Source organism: Sinocyclocheilus anshuiensis, unplaced genomic scaffold (genome assembly GCF_001515605.1).
Source record: "Sinocyclocheilus anshuiensis isolate Anshui unplaced genomic scaffold, SAMN03320099.WGS_v1.1 scaffold964, whole genome shotgun sequence".
Taxonomy (NCBI): Eukaryota; Metazoa; Chordata; class Actinopteri; order Cypriniformes; family Cyprinidae; genus Sinocyclocheilus; species Sinocyclocheilus anshuiensis.
Window position 1 is genome coordinate 301,535 of NW_015552666.1, and position 6,435 is coordinate 307,969.

General features: G+C 37.3%; 1 pseudogene; it reads right to left on the reverse strand.

Moving 5' to 3' along the window:
- Positions 1-325: 325 nt before the first annotated feature.
- LOC107667321 (keratin, type II cytoskeletal 8-like) lies at positions 326-4,478 on the reverse strand (annotated as a pseudogene).
- Between the last annotated feature and the right edge of the window lie 1,957 nt (positions 4,479-6,435).

Below are 6,435 nucleotides of genomic sequence, written 5' to 3' on the forward strand. Positions count from 1 at the left end.
AAGTGTCTATTACTATTGCACCAGTGTTTAGCCTCCTAATGTCTTAAAAATTCAATGTCAAAAACTGATGGGTTGCTGCATTCACTGTTTTTTTAATATAGGCCTCAATAGAAATCAGAAAAGCACACAAAAGTTGTTTCTTGTACTTTCTGACTGTGCTCACAGTGACAGACATTTAGTCATTTTTAGCTATAAGGAACAAAATTCTGTAGGAAAGATTATAGGAGTTTGTTGTTGGGCTGTAGAAATATACTACATATTTAATACAATGAATTGTAATTTAATTTAATCTGCCACACCTCAGCAACAGATACTAAACTAGATATGCTCATGGAGCCCAGGGGAGGGGGTGGAGGCCAACCTATAAAAATCTGATCCTGGGCCCTGTGCACAACACAATCCATCTGCTCTTCTGTCATTCAAAAACATCCTCCTCTTTTTTGTCTGCAGACTTATCCATCACTTGCACACTTCCCTCTGTAGCTACGAGTTTCTTCCCTGTCTCACTGGTGATGATGGTGGTCTTTGTGCTTTTGGTGATGGTGGCAGTGCTGCTGCTAGTGCTGACATCCTTTGCAGTCACAGCTTTCTGCTTAACGAGGCCTGTTTTCTGAACATCTTTCCCAGAACTCTGTGATGAGACACTTGCAAGGTGGCTGCTTTTAAGATCGTAGTTCAAGGCTAAGAAAAAGGATATCAGAGCACTGTCACAAAAGCTGCACCTTACATATACGCATAGCTGGTGTAAAATATTTCAAAAAGCATTTATAAAAAGAGATGCTTTATGTGAATAAAGTAACTCACAGTGTGGTTTAGAGACGGAGAGATTCTGGAATGAACCATACAGTCTGTGAAAGAACACAGAATAAGTACATGACAGCCATAGGAATCCATTGTGATTCCCTCTTCTTAAAGTGTTATAGTTTCAACAAGCACTAAAGCTGCACCCACCTGCTCTCTTCTCCTTCCAGAAGTTTCCTATAGGTGGCGATCTCAATGTCCAGAGCCAGTTTGATGTTCATCAATGACTGGTACCTGCGCACCTGACGAGCCATATCATGTTTAGCTCTCAGAAGAGCTGCTTCCAACTCCTGCAGACGCAGTTTTGCATCTTTCACAGCTAGTTCACCTCGTTCTTCTGCCTCTTTGATCTGCACCTTGTGGTTTGAATGCTAAAATGAAAGGAGACAAAAGATTTCATCCTTCCCACACTCTGACATATAACTTAAGATCAACTGGGATTAAGTGAGATCATCTCAGATCAACTCACATATAATACACTTTACCTAGATTTACTGAAAGAATGCTTGCTTTGTTCTTGTCAAATGTCACCAAAAATAATCATGCTCTAAGTATGCTGTGCATTGTTCACTGACATTTTGACACATTATTCTTTTTTGTTTTTGACAGTTGACTCTGAATAGTCAAATTAAGTCACCTTTATCTATATAGCACTTTATACAATAGATTGTTTAAAAGCAGCTTTACAGTAATAAAAAGGAAAATAACAGAATCAGTGATGTAGGCTTCAAATATGAGACAAATTCAAATTCTGCTGTAAAGCAACTTTAAAAAGACAACAGTGTCATTATTCAGCTCAAGTCAGTTCAGTGTTGATCAGTTCAGTTCAATAACCGTTCATTAAAGTTAATTAATTATGAGTAATTATGAGAAATGAGTTCAATTCAGTTATAAAGCAGCTCCACAGAAAACAACCGTGTGAAATAGAATTCTTACCTGTCCCTTAACAAGTTCCATCTCAGAGTGTATACGTGCAATTCTTCAATTGTACTCGGCGATATCAGCCTTCGCGTTTTTCAGGTCATCCCCATGTTTGTTGACCATCAGCTGCATTTCTTCATACTAACATTATACAGCACACATGAACATTCACATACAGACACATACACATAAACTCATATTTACAATTAATTTGAGCATCTTTAGAAAAGCTCAAATATTGCAATGCAAGAAAATAATCATGTTTAAAAATGTATGATTTGTGACATGCACACACACACACACACACAATGGAAGAAAGTTAAGTGACCTTCTGTTTGTACCAGCTCTCTGCTTCAGCACGGTTGCGGTTGGCAATCTCCTCATACTGAGCACGAACTTCAGCCACAATGGTGTCCATGTTCAGATTTCTGCTGTTGTCCATCTCTACAACAACTGATGTGTCCTTTATCTGTGTCTGGAGCTCACGGAGCTCCTGTACACATGGAACAAAAATTACAGAGACCTGTCATTCAGAATCCTGTTCATGCCTCTATTCACCACTGTTTTTTAAGGTTTTTTATGCTTACACACCATAAGAGTTATAAGCTCTTAAGACTTATGTTTTACTATCAGTTAACACAATAAATTCTATCTGTAACGTGTATTACATGACTGTACTAAAAGATTTATTTGAAATGTGAAGGGAGTGAATGGTACCGCCTCATAAATCTGCCAAAGGAAGTTAATCTCATCTGTTAGGCTGTCCAATTTACATTCCAGCTCCACTTTATTCAGATACGAACCATCAGCGTCCTAACATGGGAACAGTGCAAAATATATTTCTAATAATGTAATTATAATACGTTTTTAAAAGTGCTTGATCTGTGTGTGCTTTTACATTATGTGCTGACCTTTTTAAGGAGCACAAATTCGTTGTCAGAGTCATTCCGTTTGTTAATTTCATCTTCATACCTGAGGAGGAATGTACAAAGTTTGTTGGAATGTGTGTGTGGAACGTCCTTAAACACTTTAGAGTACAAACGTGCAAGATTTAAGACACTGTGCAGACATTTACAATGATCTTACATGCTCTTGAAGTCTTCTACCAGGCTGGTCATGTCCTGCAGGCCAGACTCCAGACGCACTTTCTCATTACCTAGGCCATCTAACTGTCTGCGCAGGTTAGCAGTGTAGGTCTCAAACATTATATCAATGCTGGATCGGTGGCTAGTCTATTCCTGCAGGAGAGACCACTTAGTCTCCAGCATCTTGTTCTGCTGTTCCAGGAAGCGCACCTGGGGAAAGACAAGAAGAGAGTGAAAAAAGAAAGCAACATTTTCTTATGATATACATACATGTGTATAGATGGTTGTCAGATTACATGCACATTAACTTTTTTCATGTCTTTTCACATTTTTGAATAAAATTTAGATGCCATATTGAATGTAACATAGATGAAAACAAGGCTGTGAGAAACCAACGATCAACACCATCAGAATGGTATGAATTGTATAAAGGTTCTAATTCACATCTAATTTTCTCATCCCACAACTTTAAAAATTAGTTTATGGAGTTTTTGACTTCTAAAAGTTTTTTTGGAAAGATGTTTGCCAGCTGAATAATTGCAATGTTGTTTAATAACAGTAATAATCTACTGAACACACTGCATTTTTTTTCCCCTCAGCATTGTTTTCATTCCTGTCAAAAATTAAATATTGTTTCCACTCTGACTAAGGTTTATATAGATATAATCCTAGATACCAATATTAAAAATAATAATTCTATTATTTCAATAAAATTACATTTTGTAATTTATTGAAATCTTCTAATTAATATTATTTTGTTGCAGTTCACTTAAACAGTCCCGCACTGTCAAAAAAAAAATAATAATAATAATTCAAAGTTGTAAATAAAACAAACATCATTGAAGTACATTTTACAAGAAAATACTTTTTCAGTTTTAATTCAGTGTTACTTGTTTCTTTGTAATTGTTTGTGAAATTTACTTGCAATTTCTGAGTGAAAATTGTTTCTACACATATTTATTCCAGTGCAGTTTTACTAATTAATATTTAAATGCATATTAATGTGCAAAATTCTCTCCGTGCTTTATTGAACAGATTATGTGAGTTCAAAGATAGCTGTGTGTGTGCTCGGATAGGTGTTTCTATAAAAAAAAAAAAGTATGTATAAAGGAGTGGCCGTTGCGCCTGATAGTAAACTGATATTGCCTAAAAGCAACAAAGGTGTGTTTATGACAGAGATTGGACATTGTCCCTTCGGGTTAGTCAGTCAAGTCGGGGTCTTGATAAAATATGACACTGATAAAACTGGGCCTTCTGTTATCACAATCACTCCCACCAGCATACGAACCACACTCACAGGTCCAAACACAATACATTTGATTAGATGTGAAAACATAAAGGGTCTACACAAAAGGTTCAAATGAAGACAAGATGAAGAAGGAGATAACTTACTTTGTCAATGAATGAAGCAAAGCGGTTGTTGAGTGTCTTGATTTCCTCTTTCTCCTGAGTCCTGATGGCCTGGATGTTCGGGTCAATCTCCAAGTTCAGAGGTGCCAGAAGACTTTCATTTACCTGTACAGCTGTAATTGGAGGGCATATGACTGGACTGGAGCCCCAACCTTCTCTCGAAACCATCCCTGAATGGGTGAGGGGGGTCCGCCTGCTGCTGCTCACACTTACAGAGGAGTGACTGCTGAAAGACTTCACAGTTTTCTTGGTGTTCAGCATCTCTGGAAACACAGCCGTCAGAATTGAGAGAAGACAAAGAGTTGAGGGGTTGGAAACTCAAAAGTGGTGGGGTGACAGACGTTCCCTCAAACTCTTATATCGAGTACAGGGAGTGGCTCAAGGCCAGCTTATTGGTCAAGAAACAATTTTCAAGATATGCACGCAGAGTTATGGGGTTGAATGTCGAGAGGACGTATAATCATACTGTTATACATTAACAGCTTCACTTCAAACCCTGAGCAAAGGGGAAATTCTTATAATACTCCAAGTCGTACAGTACATAATTACTTTTATGTTCAAATCTGAACAACATGAAGCAAATCTAGTTTTACTTTACATCCTCAATTGACATGAGTGCACTGCAACAGCAGATCCAGGCTCAGCAAATCAGAGAAAACTAATTAAAGACCAGCCAAAATATTAAGAATCATTATAATCCCACAAAAGTGTGCATAACCACTGTATGAGTGTTCGTGTATATTCTGCAACTTCTATAGTTCTATAGCCACCCATTAATTAACTGTTGACTTGAGCCGGTCCCCAAAACTACAGTAAATGCAAAAACAATTACCCTTTAAACTCATTACATGGACAACTCCTTTGATTTCCCCTTGTAGCCTCCTCCATACAGACACTTCATTGGTTGATCATATATTGTAATTTCTGGAGGCAAAAGGTATTGTGGGCTGATCTGACCAACTTGAACATTGTTGTAAAGATAACAATCCAAGACTTAACTACTTACGTATTGCTGAATTTCAGTCATCTGAGTTTCAGTCATCCTATTGCACCCCACTCTTTCAATGACCTCCACGCCATAGTGCACTACAAAATAAGTATACACTACATTGATTAAAATATCTGAATTATTAACATCATAGTTAAACAAACAACAATTTAAGAGGAATGTGAACCTAAAAAAAATGTTAAAAGTTTTTTGTTTTTGTTTTTGGAAAATTCCGTACAGATTTGTAATTTAATTCATTTAAATTAAGTATTACAGAATGACATTTACATTCCTAATAACATTGTATGAATATGTCCTTTTGAACCTACAGAAAGTCATGGCCTAATGGTTAGAGAGTCTAACTTGTCATCCAATGGTTGTGGGTTTGAGTCTCAGGTCTGGCAGGAATTGTCAGTGGGGGGAGTGAATAACCAGTGCTCTCTTCCACCTTCAATACCATGACTGAGATGAGACCCTTGAGCAAACCCCCAACTGCTCCCTGGGTGCTGCAGCACATGGCTGCCCACTGCTCAGGGTGTGTGTGTGTTCACTACTGTGTGTGTGCACTTGAATGGGTTAAATGCAGAGCACAAATTCCAAATATGGGTCACCATACTTCACTTTCACTTTCAAAATTAATTTAGATCAGTTTTACCCCCTGGGTAACAGCACCTTTAAATTAAATTTGGCAGCTTCCCCAAGTTATGGCAAACACATTTAAGGCAACATTTGTTATTTATATTCATTATTTAGGTGTGTCATATTCATGCCAAGAGTGGTTTATAGGTGACAGATTTGTGTACTTCTGTCATAAAAACATCCTGGCATCTTTTGTTCCCCTTTTTCACTGTGTACAAATTTCAGTTCTCCTGTGCTAACAAAAATTAATGCAGACTAAAGACAGTTGATTAGAGTGTTTTTTTTGTTGTTGTTTTTTTTTACATTTATTTATTTTTAACTGTCTTTTCTTTTGCAGAGCTAAGACTGACAGCATTGGTACAAGTGGCTTGTCATGACATAAGAAACTTGTCTACTTGCATTGTAGACAGACAGACGTGGTGCTCGTTTGTAGTGAAGATTAGATATAAAAGTGCAATGACTGTTACTTCAGTTATTTTACTAGTGGATTCTCTCCTCTGGTCAGACAGACTCTGAAGAAGAATTCAAGCTGAACTTAGCAAACATCCTTTGTTCACGTTTACATACAGTATGTGATAAGACATTACAGTC